The sequence below is a fragment of the Thunnus albacares genome, chromosome 4 (assembly GCF_914725855.1).
Source record: "Thunnus albacares chromosome 4, fThuAlb1.1, whole genome shotgun sequence".
Taxonomy (NCBI): domain Eukaryota; kingdom Metazoa; phylum Chordata; class Actinopteri; order Scombriformes; family Scombridae; genus Thunnus; species Thunnus albacares.
Genome location: NC_058109.1, coordinates 25,085,618 through 25,105,110, shown reverse-complemented (window position 1 = coordinate 25,105,110; position 19,493 = coordinate 25,085,618). Strand labels below are relative to the sequence as shown.

General features: G+C 38.9%; 1 protein-coding gene across 4 annotated transcripts in view; it reads right to left on the bottom strand.

Annotated features, from left to right (window-relative positions):
* The window catches only part of dlgap4b (discs, large (Drosophila) homolog-associated protein 4b), a 117,873-nt gene that overhangs the window by 79,800 nt on the left and 18,580 nt on the right, over positions 1-19,493 (bottom strand). For all 4 annotated transcript variants that reach the window (XM_044349056.1, XM_044349054.1, XM_044349052.1 and 1 more), the window contains exon 2: positions 4,272-4,338. The gene's annotated coding sequence lies outside the window, so the exon portion shown is untranslated. The remainder of the gene's footprint in view (positions 1-4,271; positions 4,339-19,493) is intronic.

Sequence of the window (19,493 nt, the reverse complement as noted above, 5' to 3'; positions counted from 1 at the left end):
TACATTTCTTGCAGTTATGCTAGCGCTTTTGTTCTTTTAGCTACAGTAAATTTAGCATTCCACTAACAAGTGAAGAAGCTCCTCGCATGAGCACTGCGACTTCATAAAAGCCGATCAAATGCGTCTATGCAAATTAATATAACAAAGTGTTCCCATGAGAGAGAAAATCCCCTGCAGAGCTGCAGTCTTGGCTCTGGCCTGCTGCATACAGCTGCAAGACACGTGATTTCTTCAACCTAAACTACAGTGTAATCAAGGTCAGTTTAGTACAAAAGGAGAGATCTAGTAGAAAAGCTCACAGTGTGTTCAAGTATTCATGCCCACAGAGTAAAAAGAAAAGGAAAGGCATGAAAATAAGGCCCATTGTGTGTTAGTTAGTTAGTTAGTGTGATTTCTTTTAACAGGTGAGTGTACATAATGCTACATAATAAACATTTACATTTACTATCTTCTTCATCCTTATACAATCAGGCACTGAAAATAATGGACAAAAAGCCTGTCTGGTGGCATCACTGTCACATACTGAAGAAATACAATCTATTTCATTTTGAGAGCTCATTTTTGTTTTCTCTAATTAGTTTTCAAATGCATCAACAGTTTATCCCTGAGCCTCTTTCTTATCCAAAGAAAAGACAGTACCAGCGCAACTAGGCGCATGGTGAATGGCAACTGTAAAATACCAAATTGTAGATCTAAATTTGGATAATCAGCCTTCTCCACATAGGGCTGTCAACTCTGGAGCACATTACCAACTGAAATCAAATTAATTCCAGATATAAAATCTTTTACAATAAAGGTTCAGTGCTGGTTAAAAGCAAACCTGAGCTGTATCCATTTTTAGCTAATTGTACTGTATTATTCTTCTTTTTTTCTTTATCTTTCAAGCTGTACATCACAATCGATGTATTCAGTATTTGTATTTATTATACTTCCATATCTGTAGTGTACTGTGTTTCATGATGATGAAAACTGTATATTTTAATTACATTGTATATGTAAAGCCCAACAAGGGACAAGAGTTGAAAACTGGCAGTAGCTATAAACTCTCTGTGCAGCAGATCAGTTTCATGCTCTGTATTGGAACTATAAATAAAAATAATAATATTTGTTCTTATAAAATAAGTCAGTTAATTGATTTGTTGATTGATTAAACACTGAAGTCATTCCTCGAGCAAAAAAAACACTCACTGGTTGCAGCTTCGCAAATATGACCATTTGTTGTTTCATATGATTGATAATTGAATTAGACCCAAAACAATTAATTGATTAGAAAATTAACCAGTAACTATTTTAATATTCACAAGTCTAATTCTAAGGCAAAAATACCAAAACAAAACTGGTCTCAACTTCTAAAACTTGAGGATTTGCTGTTTTTCTCCTTTTTAATATCTTTGTAAACTTAATATCTTTGGATTTGTAATGTCGGTTGGACATAACAAGAACTTTTCTAGACGTCACTTCAAGTTCTGGGAACTTATGATGGGCATTTGTCACTGTTTTCTCACATTTAATTAACTAAACGATTAATTGATTAAGCAAGAAAATAGTCGGTAGATGAATCAATGATAAAAGTAATTGTTAATTGCACCATAAATTGAATATCTTTGGATTTTTGACTGTTGGTCAGAAAAAACATTCCGTGAATGAAGAACATCAGGATATTTTGTTCATCATTCATTTTACAGAGAATATTACTGATCACAGAGAGCGCACACAGCTTTACTTTACCAGTTAAGTAGCAGCTGACTCGTTTAGATTGTCGAACAGTTACTGGAATGAACAACAATCTCAACAAATTGCTTTGCCGTGTTCTGAAGATGAATTAGAGCAGTCTCCCTCGATATATGAAAGAAAAACATAATATCATCAACAATTCATTACAGATAAATTGCAATCCCGCAGCTCTCAAGAGAGAGAACATTGATTGTGGACTGAATGAAGGCTGCTGGATCATAGCTTCAGGGACAGTATGTCTCTCTGGCATTTGGTGATGAATACTCTTCAAGCTATGACAAAATTAAACAAATGTACTTCAATACTATATTGTCAGAAAAGTGGATGCTCTCAGTAGTCACTACTGTGTACAGGTATTTCTCCGCAGAAGAAAGAGGAGAAGATAAAACGTGCATGTTGACAGTAAACTCACCGTGGTTTTAAAGCGCAAATATTTGATGCGCTTACTGTACAATAGCTTCTCCTGCAGGATAAACACCCCTTCAGCTCTGCCCTCGCTACCTTATGTACTAAAATGCTTAACATACACAAGCTAGATAAATACATACACTTTATCTAAGACAGACAGAAACAGCATAATGTATGCATTTATGACAATAATCATTTGCATTTCAAATGAAATGTTTTATGCATGTGCACTGCAGATACTTAACATTGAACAGTGAATTCAAATATGTTGCCTATAGTTCACTGTCACCACCTAAACTCAAAACATGTTATTTTTAGTATCTAATTAACACTAAAATGAAATATGATGTATCATGGTGCTCTGTCATGAGTGTTTACAACGCACTTACATACAAACATTACTAATTGCAATTAACAGCGCTGCCTAGAACATCTGGGTGATCAATTAAGTGAACCCATGAGGGTACGACAGGGTGATCAGGGAGGCACTTAAAGTGTCTTAATATGTAAATGAACAATGGTTGTGTCATTTAAATTACTGCGACAAAATACATTTGTAAATTGAGTTGAGGCATATTTTACGCTGAAGTCAAATGAACCAAACATGATATCTGTTGTTTGTGTCCTTTGATATTATGAGAAGACAACTGATGATGTTTTTGGTAAAGGTTAAAATGTGCAGAGAGATCATTAAAAAATTGTAAAAGACTGTCAATTATTGCGCTGTTCAAAAGAAATCTGTGCAGGTTTTATTGTTTGGAATTTATGCTCAAAGTTACAGCGTTCGGTAGTGAGTAAGTAATAGTAATAGTAACAGTAATAGTAAGGAAATAAGTAAATGGATATTCAGTCAACAAGGTGAAAAAGTGATTCTCTGTTTCATTAGAGGTTTTCACTTTGTGGTGTTTGTCCGTGTGTGATCTCTACCTGCAGTGTGGTTTTATTTGGGTTATATTGATCCAATCAGTATTTGCGGAGGTCAATATTTGTTAAAAAATGTATTTGAGATTTTTGTTTGTTTGTTTGTTTCCCAGACTATAAAAAAATGTAAGCTTTTGGACTCTTCACCTTTGTGAGGTTTCCAGTACGTCCTGATGAATGGATCACTGTTTTGTAGTTTGTTGTGCGTCGAGCAGCTCAGTGGAGCAAAAAATCACTAATGCAACAGCAGCAGAAAGGATATTGATTATTTTTTTGAGTAAAAAAACCAAGGAGGTATTCTCAATGTCACTGGAAATCTGACAACAAGCTACACAGCCATAACTCCTCTCAACACTATTTCTTGTTCTCCTTATGCACTTTCTGAAAAATTACACTGAAATTCAGTTTGACTCTTGCCTCATGCAGAATGCATCTCAAAAAAATCATTCTGAGAGCCTGTTCCTCTCAAACACAACTTGCTCTTCTTCTCTGTTCCAAAACAGACGCAGCAGTTTGCTCCTATGGATAGTATCACAGAAGAGATTTGTGCTCAGAATGAAATTAATCCACTGTGAAATCATCAGTCCAGTGTTGCACCTCAGGGAAGCCCACAGAGGACACTCATGATGCTGAGCATTGAGGCTATGTTCCATGAGTGCTTACTGCTCTGCAGGCAACATTGTGCATGCGTCTGCATGACAAAACATGCCCTTTCATCCAAGCAACAACACAACTCTGCTACACTTACTGTACTCATGTTACATTCAAACTATTTAACATCAAATACACTGACATTTCTATTCTGATCAGTTTTTAGCCTCAGCAAACAAAAGCCCTCAGAGATTTATTAGCCCGAACAAAGGACAACAAGTTCTGCCTCCCACAGCTTCATTTTTTTCTTTTTCTTGTTTGACAGCCTCGTTCAGTCTAAATGTCTTGAGGATCCATCGTAGTTCAATCTACAGTACAAGGTCAAGGCATGCTGTCTTTCTGTAGCCTATGAGCTAATTCTCCTGGTGGTTCAGGCGTTTCACGATATCCAGCATCAACATCAAGCAGGCCACTGTCTCATTAGCACTGGCTCTCTTGGCCCGTTCGCAATACCAACAGGGAAGAAGATGCAAACAAATGCATTAAATGAAGACAGAATATCACTGCACTAGGGGCTGGAGAAAAACAGAAGTCCAGATGTACTGGATAAGGTTTACCTTATTGGATGGACTGAAGAGTTTGTTGTTGAGGTCTAAGAAGAGCAGGCTCAGAGAGGAAGAAATCCTGTAAAAGAAAGACAGCTGATCAGCGTCAATAAAGCGACAAACCGTACACATTTTCTGTGTATAACAATGTAAGTCTGACATTACAAAAAGTTAAATTGCTTAAACTTTCAATTCCCAAAAAAGCTGTGTTCACCTTGTTATTTTCAGATGACTTTTTATTGGCTAGTGCATTGTGTTTCATTGTCTTCAGAACTTCCTATTGTCTTGACAAATGAAATAAATGCTTTTATCTAACTTTTTCTTTATTTGGAAAATCAATTACCTTTTACAGATAGGCAAAGTGGCACATCTTTATAGATAAAACATTTCAATTAAAAACCATAGATTAGATTAGGAAAATGCTTCCTGAGGCAGTAAAACTCCAGGAAACCATATCATGAATCGGCAGAAACCTTTTTCCACCCACATAATATGGCTTTTGGATTCTTCACTAACAGTAGGAAAGTATGACTTAACTACAGTAGCAAACAGGAAGCCCCCTGAGTGTCTTTTTTTTAAGTATGTTGTGTACCTATGATGCTAAGAGATTTAAGTGCAGCACAAACAAACATTCACTGAGAGAATCTAACATCTCCTACAACAAATGCTTGTACAAGTTCAACGTGTAAGTCGGCACAACACAGACTCTTATTTTAGGATGGTGTGGCAGTCTATCATCAAGTATTATGAGCTACGTCAACTGCAGCCTGGTGGGACGCAAACACTTGACTATTTCTGGAGACAAACACCTTTGTGACGTGAGCAGAAATATCAGACAGATTTTTTCCTGAGGACAGCCTTGGATCAGTTGGACCTGCAACACCGTAAAGGGCATCTTCTGTCATTTAAAAGCTATTCTTATTGTTTTATAGTTATATTCTGATCTGATTACACCTGGATACATTAACTGTCTCATTGAAGGTTGCTGAAAACAGCTGCAGGTTCTTCAACAACTAGATTCAGAATTTTACTGGCTATGTAATCAAAACTCTGTGAGTGAGTGCATGTTTGACACAATCCAGCCACAATACACAGTGAGCAACTAGAGGAAAATGTCACTGCAACCATTGGTGATGCTTTATTAGCATTTCAGAGCTATGTAAGTGAACATGATCTCAAAAAAACTGTCATGAAATGTCAACATTTGTATTAAAATGAGTGCCTTGTCACACAATAAGCGAAGATGCTGCCTTTTAGTTAGATACACACAAATGTAAGTTATATTAACAAAAGTTGACTCATGCAATCTAGTGAAACAAAGCAATCTTTACCATCAATAATAATATAAAAAGGTATTTTGTCAATTTAAAGTCAGGTCAACTTATATTTTTTGTTAACATCTTCAGAACAATTTCCAAACTTAATGAGTTCAAGATTTGTGAGATGAAACTACAGTGTGAGTTCAATAAATGTCCCTCTGAACTTATTAGCACTTCCCAGCATACACTGTATTTGGATTAAATCTCTCTAGTTGGAACAGTTAAATGATGCAGACTTTAAATGTACTGTACCTCCAATGAGTCACAACACTGTCACTGATAGAAACTGTGCTACTCCTAATTAACCTCGGAGCCTCCTAAGTTATAAAAAAATCAACAGAAGCAGCATCAGAGTTGTCTTGTATTTGACCATAACTGATCATTTTATAGGAAAGTCTAATGATCATGTGATATTTGACAAACTGGCCCCGAAGCTTTTTTGCTACTGGAACAATATGATATAATAAAATTCATATAATAAAGCTGAACTTAAATTAAACTGAACTGTATATTTTAAACAACAACTTTCAATGCATACTGTACTATTCTAGTTCCCTATCAATTACTTGTGTTTAACTCAGTTTAAAAGATGTGACAGTAAGTCATAAAAATCCAATCAAGGAAGTCAGTTGTCTTTTCTCTGATATTTAAATAAGAAGATGATGAAGATTTCATATTGCAGCATTGTGAAGGAGTTTTCATTTGAGAGAAAAAAAAAACTATTGCTGCCTAGTTGCCGGTAGTTCTTCTTAGCATCCTCCACATGGTTCATTAATGATGCTATCTGGATGGTTATCGGATGTGCACCACAGAGCCTTGACTGATCAGGGGCCTTAACTGACCTTCACCTGACCTCTGCTTGATTAGAGAAGCTGGAGCTCCCTGCGGGTTTTCAAGGCTCTGATGCAGGCTAAATGCCTGACCTCATACACTCCTAACATCATTTTGGGCTTTGCAACTGGGTTCATCTTTCATTAGCCGGAGGTCAGCCATGTGGTCTACCTGGCCAAAGTAAGTTCAGTGTGGCAGTATTTTCATACAATTGAATGATTTAGTCACATTATAACTGTATGTATGTGTCTTTGTGTATATCTGCATATGTGTGCGTGTGATTCAGATGTCCTCGATCAATACTATTACATCTCCCTCTTTTATATGAAAAAGGCTCCAAGAATCAAATGGAAGAAGCTGTCCGCTGGGACACGATGAGGAGCCTGAAGCATAATTGGCAGCTTGCAGCCATAATCAAATGTGTCTGTGGTATTCATGAGACTGAAGCAATAATGAGGCCTTTTTTCCCAGAGTGATATTACAAACAGCAGAAACAAGATCAAGATGAACATTTTCAGGCGCCAAAATTTTCTCAGCATCAGTTCTGACACACCCTGTAGCACAGACTTATGGGGGTTTTCCATACACATATGCTGGCTTGGCTTGACTCGGTTTGACTCGGCGCGTCAGCCCAGCACGTCAGGGATTTGCATCTCCATAACAACAGGGCCACCTGCTTGAAGGTTTGTCTTTGACTGATGACTTGCTTGTCTTGAGTCAATGACTGATTTAAAAGCAGCTCCCTCCTTAGCACTGTTTACTCAAGCCCCCAGGAAGTGCGCCAAGCTGTGACTAGTGGTCAAAAGAGTAGCTGTAAAATGGTGGGTACATTTTTCTGAGTGTCACAACCCCCAGGAAATGACCTGTTTCACTATCAGAATTTGATTAATTTGGAATTTAGTACTTAGTAAACATGCATCATAGCTAGTCTGAAGTTTTAACTTAAGAATATTTGAGAGAAAGACTTTGCAAATTATTTACAGAGTAAGATAATCAACATGTTTGTTAGGCCTTGAGGATGTATACAGTAAGCTTTGATGGGAAATTGAACCAAAATTTGTGAATTTAAACCAAAACTGTTTGTTTACCCCACAAGCTACCTTTAAGCCTAAATTAATATGACTCATTGTAAGTACCACTGCATATGCTTAGATCAATAACTCTGCTAATACTGTATTGATCCTTGAAAGTGCACATTGAAGTGGTTTTTCTTTTCTGATATTTGGTTCCAAACCTCTGATGCTTTTCACCAGTGTTTGAATGACAACTGGGGGGTTTAGCTTCCATTAAACAGACCTTAGCTTCCCTGGAAGCGACAAAATTTCGAGTTTGGGGGGGATCTGGAAAAACCGATTAGCATTTCTAACACTGCAATGAATAAGAATATGATGCAAGAAATACATTAAATCTAATTAAAATCCTGTCATTTTACATGTGTCTGGTCAGAGTGGCTGTCTTTCTCTTCTTCTAATGCATGTAACATGATTGATCTGGACTTGTGCAGGGTATTTTGTATGTATCATGGGTCATGGGCTGCTTTCATCCTGTATTGTTTTTGAACACCTATGCATCATAAGTATGTGTGGATTTGGTGTCACATCAGCAATTCTCAATGACTGTGAGCGGTCCATGCAGTTGTTGGCTACTGGACCGAACCTCCTGTTAACACATTTAGTTCAGCTGCCCCTAGCTCATCATTTCTGCAGTGCATTAAAGCTGAGTATCCCCTCTGTCTATCAGCATTCAGTGAAGATTTTACTGCCCTTCCTGATCATATACCTGTGTGAAGCAGTTTCTCCTCCCTCCATGTCAGCCACAAAAACAAGATTTCAGAATAAAATGGATGTAGGAAACGCCCTCCCATAGCGATTTCTCAACGCATTGACTAATAGCTGTAAAAACAGGCTTAATTTCCCACTAAGTGGTGAGTTTAATCTTTTTATTTTTCTTTGTAATAACTGGTATTAGAAACGTTGATCGCCTAATGAAGTCCCTCACCCTCCCCACTTGAAGCTGTCAATGGTTCTGACAGGTATGCACTTACACTACACCAGACGTAAAAAAAAAAAAAATCTAAGGATCTCTACTGACTGAGCAGTGATTAGTGACTAGTGTAGATCCTCACAGGAGAGTTTAACCACAGGCCTAGTTTGCCCATGTATGAGCTTAACCTTCATTGTGGCTCATGCTGTTTTGGCTTCTCAGGGCATGACTTGCGCTAACAGTAAGTGCTAACCGGGAGGCCTGAAAGCAGCAGGGACTCTATTGAGGCAACACTAGCCTGGTGCATTAGCCTAGCTCTCCTGTGACACACTTTCTGCTGTCTGAGGCAGCCACTCTGAGCCAGATCTAACCATTTCACTACAGGCCACACAGCTCTCTCTGCTGCTCATCAGCCGTTCGTCTCTGTCATCTCTGACACGCATCCATTCATCGCTCCTTTCTCTTTTTGTTAGCCCTCCAACATCTTTGTTTTGCCACTCAGTCTAATTGCTTTCTCATAAACCCTGTGCACCCATCTTTTTTCATCTGTCTGATTCCCTCTCTCTCTCTTTATCTTTTTGCAAACACTCACAATTGATAACTCACAATCCTGCCTTGATCTGACTGACCAATCCTGCTTTGTAAATCAGCAAAAACATCCTTCCCTGCTTAATCCTGTTCTTTTTTTTCACACTCATATTGCAAAAGGCGAACAGTGACTACTCCACTGTGCGATCATTGCGGTGACATCTATTTACAGATTAAAACCTCTGTCCTTCTCTCTTGCTCTCCTATAAAATATGCACAAATGTGGCCACTTGTATCAGATATCTGCACACACTGTTCATGCATTTGCATTTCCCAGCAGAGCCGTTCATAAATGTAGTCAGACTCAGGCAGTGCACCAAGGGAGTAGTGGCCCCATAATCCACTTAGGATGTGGAGGATTTACCCACTGTCCCTTTCCTCTCCTATCAGTGACAGGAGTGTAACCTCAGTAAGGGTGCTCGAAAGTATCCAATCGCTGAGAGCCAGAATGGTGGGTCATGGCTAGGTGAGGCCTCTGATAAAACAATGCAGGCACCTGATGTGATACATGAGGACAGTCACCCTCCAAAGTGTTTTGGAAAGCACTGAGGGAGAAGTCTTTGTGTCAGAGTGTGATTAAATTAGATGGTTGAGAGGGCAAGGACTGGTTCAATATTCACACCATGGATATTTTATCAACTACTCGTATTGACAACTATTTAACAACATTACATTATTTTCACACACACTTAAGATACTTCAAAATACTTGGGATGCAGTATAACAGGATATTCTATACTCACACTAGATGACAACCAGTTTCATGTCAGGAAAACAACAACACTCATTTTCTCTGGAGGACCTGAACCTACAGGTCAGAGGTCACTCAGTGCTCCCTCATCTTTCTTTCTTTCTGTGGCAAGAGTACATAATTGGTCGTTCCTATCATGGTAAAATATCTTGCTGGTCATTGTTACAGTGTAACTGAAGCTGACTCCAGAGAGAAAAGCACAAGAGACTCACTTTAGTTTAGCTTTGCTAACTGTGCTACTTTCCTGCTCTACTTCATGCTCCACTTCTTGTCCCCTATAAGTTAGCTTGCTCTGGCATATTTAACTTCTTTAACTAGTCCATCTATGATGACTAATGTCCATACTGTAAAATGCTTAAACCAGATTTCAGATGGTTAGAACAAATGGGGACGATTAATTGATTTAAATATATAATGTATTGCAGATGCATGCAGTAGAGGATACTACATCATACCTTGACATTTTGTATTTTTAGCCACACTATAGCGGCATAGCTCTTGGGATGACAATGCCGGTCTGTTGTTTGGTGAGTCTGCCTACCATGTTGGTCCACACTGAAATATCTCAACTACTGGATGGCTTGGCACAAAATTTTGTATAGACATTCATGGTTCTCAGATAAATCCTAATGACTTTGACTTTGACCTTTGACTTTTCTTCTAGCGACACCATTAGGTTCACATTTGTGGTTTTGAGTGAGATGTCTTCACAACTTTTAGAGGAATTGCCAAAAGTTGGTAATAATAATATATAAAAAGTCTCTTTTGCCAGGTAATAAACATTGTCAGAGTCTGATTACCAATAATGACACACTGCCATTATTTATGGTTATGCGTTCCGATTAGTCTACCTATGTCGTCTTTTGCCCTCAATATCTTAGTGTATTTTGACATGTTTATTGAAAAACTAATGATGTTTTATGGCGTGACAATGCTGTGGTGAGGTCTGGTTAGGGTTAGGCACAAAAAACACTTGGTTAGGGTTAGATAATGGTTTTGGTTAAAATGATCACTTGCATGTCAAGGGAGAGTATGTATTTTTGGAGCAATGGGCCTTCGGAGCAGTGGGCTTTTGTTTTCAGTATAACGGGCCTTTGGACTATGGGCTTTCGGTCAAATGGAACATTTTCGGAACTACTGGAGTTTCGGAATAATGGGCCATCAGAGCAATGGTATGGCACCAAAACTAATGCCATTACCATAAGCCTCAGCTGTGCTTTGCATTTAGCGCTAATTAGGAAATGTTAGTGTGCTAACATGCTTAACTAAGATGGTAAACATGGTAAACATTATACTCGCTAAACATCAGCATGCTAGCATGCTGGCCTAGCATTTAGCTCAAAGCCTCACAGAGCTGCTAGCATGGCTGTAGACTCTCAGTCTTGTTTTTGAATATATTGCCACGGCATCACAGATTTGTAGCTGTACAGATAAATAATGGTCTACTGAAAACATTAAATATACATTTTGAATTGCATGCTGTGCGTGTATGGAATACAAATGCTTAATATGTCAATAATACAAAATTACATTAAATACAGAAGTGTTTAGCAAGAGGTCAACTATGTACAATGTACTAAAGGCTTCAATTTTGGATTTATGTGCAACCCTTTAGGAAATTACAATCTCTTTCATTACAGCCATTTATTTATGGGCTCATAGGTCAGTTAAAAATTAAGTTTACATTCTAATCAATGTAAACATCTCATTGGCTAGTGAACGCTAACTCACTATGATGACTGCTTTGGCATTACACTCATAAATAACCTCAACATATCGACTATCACTGTGGGTGCAGCGTCTCTCCTCTGATTGCCCCCGGGAACCTCCTTGCCATGGTAACGACCCCTAATGACCACCATTGTGGCAACAGCTGTAGTCGTAGCAACAGTTGGCCAGTGCAGCTCTTTTACACTGAGACAAAAGGACGAGAGGGTGAGGAGGAAGAGAGGGCAGGAGGCTCTGTCATCAGCAGGCAGGCAGGATCCTCCTCTCAATCCATCCATCCATCTTTTAATCTATCCATTCATCATTTTTTCTGTGAATCCATGGGTCTGCCTGTCTCCTGCCCGCTAATATTTTTCCCCTCTGTATTGTCATCTGTCTCTTTGTGTTATTGGTTCTTTTTCAATAGATAATTAACTGCTTAATGTTCTCCTCAAGCAAATGGATTTTCAGAGCCATAAATACACAGATCGTTACCATCATCACAATCATTTTCCTCTTTCTCTTGCTCCGTCTTTTCCAAGATTTACTCTCCAGTTCATCATGCAATACTAATATGTGTACATTTACAATTCTGACAAATCCAGTGGCCATCCGTCCAAAAACAAAGCATGCTTGCAGAAAAATGGTTCTCACCAACTCCTCCCTTCTACCAACTCATTCTTCACTCACCCACCCTGGTGCTCCTTCCGTTCTCTCTTCCCCTTTTATAATGCACACTATCATTTTCTTCTCATATCCATTTACCCCTCTCAATGTTTCTACCTCTCCATCCCTCACACTGTCATTTGCTCTCCCATATTATAGCCATTCTCTCTCACCTATCTGTCTCCAGCGCTAACATTCTCCATCCCACTCTGTCTCTCCATCGGCGCCTCCCCCCAGGCTCCGAGCAGCCTGTGTACCCCCCCAAGTGAGAGCACTGAGAGAGCCTGAAATATTGATGTCCCTAGGCGAAGGCCACCTCCAGCACACTCTGTAGGGGGTGCGGGCCAGTACTGCAGTCAGGTAAAGTCGGAGTGGGCAAACTTTAGCAAGGCGGACAGCTATGCCATGGCAGATGGAGGGAAGCAAATGAGGAGAAATGATGGAGTATGTACGTGTGTGAAGACTGTGTGTGAAAATCATGTTATCCCAGCTGCCAGCTGGCTTCTTCACATGCATCTGGTGATTTGCTTCAAGGTAATCTGGAGCTTCATCCAAAGTAGTGCGTGTCTGGTGGACTTGTGAGCTGGACTTGCTTCATACAGCGTTTACTGCACATGTTGTTCTCGACACAAGCCTGATCCGTTTGTTTGTTTATGCACCCCTCCCCCATCTTTTTCCTCTTGTTCTTCTTCTCTGTTGCTTTCCATCCTCTTCTCCCATCTCTCTTGACATCTCTCTCCCCCCCGACATCCAAACCATTTATTTTCTTTCCCTCTCATTTTCTGCTCTTTAGCCACACTCCTTCCTCTTTGTCTTGAAATGTTAACATTTTGCTGTATTTCCTAAAGATCACCTTCCTCATTCTTCTCTGAGTGACTTTTTCTCTCTTTGGTGAAGGTGACCTTGTCAAAGAGACCCATAAGAATCGCCATGGAGACAGCATCCAGCTAGGTGATGCTTATGGTGAGAGAGGGGGAAGGGGGGACAAAGCAAAAAAAAAAGGTTAAAGATGAGAGAGTGATGGTGTGAAGGCAGCTTTTTTCTCCTTTTGCTCCTGATTCATGGTCCCATCACCCTGGTTTAGATTACTATAATATTGCCTCCCTCTGTATTTCTCTCTTTGTCTGTTTTTTTCTTGAACCTAGGGCAAAGATAAAAAAGCTGTCTTCTAAAAAAAATCTTATTTTGTGTTTAAAAAAGGACACAAATTTAATCAATGTGAAGCAATGTGTCACACCTTTATTTTCCAAACCCTTTCTTATTTAAAAGAATCTGTCTAATTTGCACAATGAAATACAGTCCCTCCTAATCTACAGGAAGTGCTGACTTGCTTAAAGTGTGAATCTGTTCTCCCTACAATTTAAATGAAACTTTCTTGCTCACTGACAGCATAGGAACAATGCAGCACTATTATAAAATCTGTCCCACAGCAGTCAACTCAGCTGAATATGCTAAAAAACAGCGATAGGGTAAAATATATAAATCTATTGTACCGTTAGTATTAGATGTGATTAAAAGAAAACTAGCAACAAGTTAATACAGTCTCTCTAATTTACATGTGGTTAACCTTGTCAGGTTCCACGTCTTCTTGAATCTCATTTATGAGGAACGTTGGATTTCAACCTTCTTCAGCGTGGGGAGATACTGTTGCAGAATTGATCAAAAAGTGAAGCTGAAAGTGCAGATGCAGACATTGCTTTGGTGTGAGCTATTTCTCTGAGATAACATTTGCTGCTCCCGTGTCTTGGCACACTCAGTAATATCATGGATTTCCCAACCAATTATATTGACAGGTCACAGAAGGTCTTAGCTGAATGTTCTTTGTTTAACATGTCAATATTTTAAGACATTTATTGGTTTTCCATATGGAGATGATTGATTTGACTCAGTTGGAATAGACCTGACCCAAAATGTACAATGTACAGTGATGGTGTGATTTTACACAAAAGAGAACAACAGATTCTGGATGATTTTGACATTTTAACATTTTTCAGTTGTTCATTTTTATGGTATCCATATATCCCAAATACAAATGGTTAAGGAAAGGTTACATTTAGAGAGCCAAAACCCTTACGTCTATCTCCCTATACTTGAATGTCACACTACTTGTATGAATGTTGGCACTAGACATAAATTGTTCTGTAGAATCGTCTTATGAACGCTGTTCCTGTAGGACACTAGGCTGGTAATTTATCACCTTCTTATCTTTAACTGCACAGATCTAAAACACAATAAGTCAAAGAAGTTTTAAACTAGCACTGGATTTGATCACATCATCCATAAGTCAAAGGGAGAAAGCAATCATTCGTTTTCATGCTGTATTCTCAATGTGACAACACTGTCCTGTACAGTATGTGTCTGTCAAAAAGGAAGTTGAGAGATATATAGAAATGATGGCTGAAACTTTCAGTATCATGAAACCTTTTGGATTAGCACAAAAAGAAAACATAGTTTCTTCTCTAGCAGATTTTCTGGCCCACAGTTGTTGTGAAGATGCAATCAGGCCTGCAATGCGTCACTCACACAGCCGTAGGCAGATCACAGCTGCCTGTCAAAATTAGGGCCATCCTACTTTCTCCAGGCACCGAAATGTAAATGTAGATGTGTAACATTTCAGCATAAATCCAGTGGTTGTTATTTGTAACATTTTCCCACTGAATTAGAGAGGAATAAAGACAGGCTTTGATTTTTCTACATGAATTTTTTTCTCAGAGCTCTGCAGTGCAGTGAGCCTCAGTGTCTTCTATGTCATACACTGAAAAGCATACATCTTGAGGTTGCACAAATCACTGCAGTATATAATTTACTATGGATGGGACCACAGTTATTCAAGACCACAATAGACTTGAAAAGACCAACTTCCTCTATTTTATTCATATAGTGGTGGTTGGAAAACAAAAAGTACACTAACTATCTGTGATAACACTTTATTGCACATCATGTCACTATTTACAGTCTGGTAATACTAAATGATAGCTAATCAAAGAAGAAAACGAGAACAGATCTAAAAGCAAAATAAAACTTAATTCATTTTAATAGACTACTTGATTTAAGAGCTGCTGTGGCCACTTCCTCCTTCTACTGACTCCCTCAGGTGCAGAAAAACTTATATGCAAGCTGCTGTGTTTCAGTTCAGAGGTTTCAGCAAAGAACAGCATTTGCCTCACAGTAGATCAGTTCAATACATTTTAAAACAAACCAAAATCCAACTATGCAAAGTGTCCGATTTTAAAGCAGTATTAATGGGGGTTTTTTGGAAGATGTGGGTGATAATTAACTGTGGGTTTGTCACTACAAATGACCCCTTCACATTACATGCAGTCATTTGATCTATTGTTAATATAAAAAATATTGATAAGTGCAGCTTTAAATCATAAAATTCACAGTTAAATACATCATTTTCTACTGGATTTTATTGTTTACCAATATGAATGTGCTGTGAAAAATATAAAACTGTCATCTCATCTTGGATAGGTTGGCTGGCAGCAGGGTGATTTTACCTGTCAATAATAACCATAATAACAATATTTTTGTGTGCATATAGTGAAAGTGTAAACACATTTACATTCCCAAAAATGTCTTGCCTGTGCCAATGCTGAGTGAGAGCAGTGTGGCTGAAACTAATTGTTTTCTAACAGCTAACTGTGGAGGACTAGAAGAATGGGAGCAACTTTGTATCTCTGCCATAGACTGTAAAAAATAATGGATGTAGCCACCGTGACGTCACCCATTGCTTTGTGGACTCCTGTTTTGAAGCCTCATGTTTGCATTTTGACTGTTGACGTCTTGGATTTTTGGAGCCAGAGGTGACCATATTTGGATGAGAGGGTGGAGCTGACCCAAACGCTAGCTGCTAGCTTGGTTAGCACGGTGCATTTACAGTCTATGGTTAACTGTGATAATGCTAATGCTAATGCTAATTTTCGCCACCAAAAAACACACTCAAAACCATTAAAACAAAATGTACTTACCGGAAAAAACTGAACATCCAACTCCTTAGAGGGTCTTTTAGTACAACCAAACACTGAACAAGACTTTTCTAGGTGATCAAAATGTTGCAATTAACTTCCATGAACTGAAAACACATTGAAATAGCAACAGCTACAGCTACACCAATACTCTGTGAATCTGGGGTAACGGCATGTTTATGTTATCTAACCAACATTGTTGCCATGGTAGCGACTTGCCTGTGATGGCACCCACCTGTCACTCAAAGTGGCCATGCTTTTAATTATGCATAACTGTAACCCTTCATAAAATTTAAACAGATGAGTTATATAAAAATTCACCCCCTGTACAGTTGTCATAAATGGGGTAATTAGCTACAGAGACCAAAAATGTTTTTTGTACCAGGCTTTAAACATGTTTATTTCTGGTATAAAGTTGGGCATTTTAACATGGGGTCTATGGGGATTTACTCGCTTTTGGAGCCAGCCTCAAGTGGCCATTGAGGAACTGCAGTTTTTGGCACTACCGCATTTTTCACCCACGGAGGTTGCCACTTGATCTCTGCCCCATCATTGACAAAGAGCATTCAAGGGCACTTGACAGAGTAAGAGTAAGGATGAGGGACACAGAGAGTGAAAAAGGCAGAAAGGAAGCAGTAAGAGGGGACAGTAAGGGGGAGAGAGAGACATGAACACGGCAATTTGCAGCACTTGCTGCCTTTTGGCCAGAGAAATCATCCTCTTCACTTCAAACAGATGCTAAAATGTTCCTGAAACAAGCATAACATATCAGCAGGCTGATAATCAATATACAACTACACTCACACACAACACATATGTAAACACACACTGACCTTCACAGCAGTGAAATCTCCTTACAATCTACTGTGGGTATTACAGTAAAACCCTAACAACTTATAATTAAATTCCTAATAAGTCTGATTAAAATTCAGAACAGCAAAGTTTGACTGTGTTCAGTTTTTGACCCCTGAACATTGAGTGTGCTGTAAGGATTTGCTTACCATGAAGGTGGCTTTAACAGAGGAATATGAGGCTGAAAACAAATATAAGTAATTATAAAATAATTATCAACACAGATAAGTAAGACTGTTAATTACTGACATAATATAGCCAGAAACTACTGATAGCAAGCCAGTCCTTTCATATTTGTGCTCCCAAAAATGCACAAATCCACAAGAAAGTTGCAAAACCATCTAACAAAGTGTTTTGACAGAAGGCACATCAATATTTTGCCAGGATTACTGTGGAGGTGTAAACTATGCAAACAAAGAGCAAACTGAATTAGCACATAACTGGGCCTGGGGCGCACAAAATTGTAATTACATGGAATTAGCTCCACAGACTCTTGCTGTTAGAAAAAGTTGAGCTCAGGATATTAGGAACTCTATGTGTACCTGCAAACTCTTCAGCATGCAACGTCTCATCTCAGCAATCCACCTCAGCCTCCTGTCATTTTATATTTCTGCTGTGGTGATGTGGTGAGATTACATCCGACAAGAAAATAAAACCTCATGATGCTACGGGAGCTGCAAAAATGGACAGAAATACTTGAAATGATCATAGTCACTGGCAAGCACATTGCTAGCAAATTTTAAAAATCCATATCTAAATGATCAAATAGTAATGTGATGTGATTTCATGAACTTATTTTCAAAACAAATCTAAACAAATCTCCAAACACAACAGTGTATGAGTCATTTAGAAAACCAAAAAACATGATGACCTGAATATGAACCTCAGCTCACATCCTCATTACTCACAAATAATATTATTCCGGGTGAAAAGCCACGTCACTGCCTGTTTGCCACCAGAATATCCTGAGAATCCTCAGCATCATTTAACCTCAAATACTGAAGCTCAACAAACACTTCTGTTCAGAGAACCATCAGATTTACACAAACTTACATAAACACATGATATGTCATATGATACGTCACATATAATATGAGCTGAATGAAGTTGACTCACTGGCTTATAGCGCAGCCCTGCTGCAGTGGCAGCGGCGTATTCTAATGAGCTGAATGAATCTCAGTCTCAGTGTGACCTCTCGATGACCTCTGTGCTCAGATGAGGTTCTGGTTAGCCTGAATATCATTTTGGCCAGCAAGGGCTACAGCTGGCATGCAGCATTAGCACACTTATGAGTAGACAAAAGAGGCTGAATGAGGTCGGGCTTATCAGGCAAATGGATTTTCGGAATTTGCAGAGTACATTAAAAGCATCTGAAAAAAGCCACCTAGATTATTTTTAGCAACTTCAAAAATTTGATATGGTTGACATTTCAAATGATGCCGTGCAAGATAGAGAGAAATGGATTTAAAATAAAGCACTTTACAAAACAGTAACAGAACAACAATCACACACTTTATCTGTCACACACATGTCCTGACCTGCTGCAAAGCACTTTGCACATTCACGGCGACCAAGGCTGAGATGCTTTTGTCACTGAGAAAAACAGTCGACACTCAACTCTCACAGGCATTTTCGAAAGGGCAGCGGATTTACAGATCAGATATTCTGGGACTGCCGTGCTTGAGTTGGATTAGACCTTGTGAAAAAACAGTTTGATTCCTCTGAAATATTACAAAAGAGCCACACGTGGCGTAACCTGAATAAAATGTGAAATAATGCAACAGTATAATCATGTTAATTATTCACCAGAAAGTGTGTCGATGTCAGTGTATGTTACATTTTTGCCATCTATCTCCAGCACAGATTTCTACCTCAAGTGTGTAGTGTCAGTGCTGCAACTGAAGTCAGCTATTATCTCACAGCGTGGGCAACCCCTGAAGGATTAGCCGCCAATCCTTCTCAAGTCTGCCCTAATGGTAAAAACCATGACACAATCTCTTGCGGGGATACTGTTGGTGCAGCACAAACATTTATAATGATACCAACAGGCACTGTCAGGACCCCATCACTAACAGCTATCAACAGCCTAACTCTACCAGCTAGCTCTACCCTAGGGTTCAAATGTCAAACTGTCACAGCAATTTGCTAATCCCGTTGCAGATGTCGCGCTGAGACATTGAGAGCTTCCTCTTCTGTTGTTATGTGGAGTTTGCTTTTAAGTGTGTTACTTTTCTCCTCGAGAAATGACTCTGTCTTTAATCATTTTTAAATCAGAAAAAGTGTCTGCACTGTAACAGATCAACTAGACAAGAACAAAAAAGGGACTAAAAAGCAGGGGAGCCTCAATCAGTGCTTTTCTTTCCTTGCATATTTAACATAAATGTCTCCAGGTATGGCAGCGTATGCCAGTTGAGACTGTTCTGCGCTGTTCATACAAACTAGTGCATGAAATCCTGCAGAAGAAAAACAGGTTGCAGTGTCATGACTCACATCAGTGCTAACAGTATATATACTCTATTAAGCGACTGTCACTGCCACCATAATGCTGCTATTGTCATTTTCAAATGCT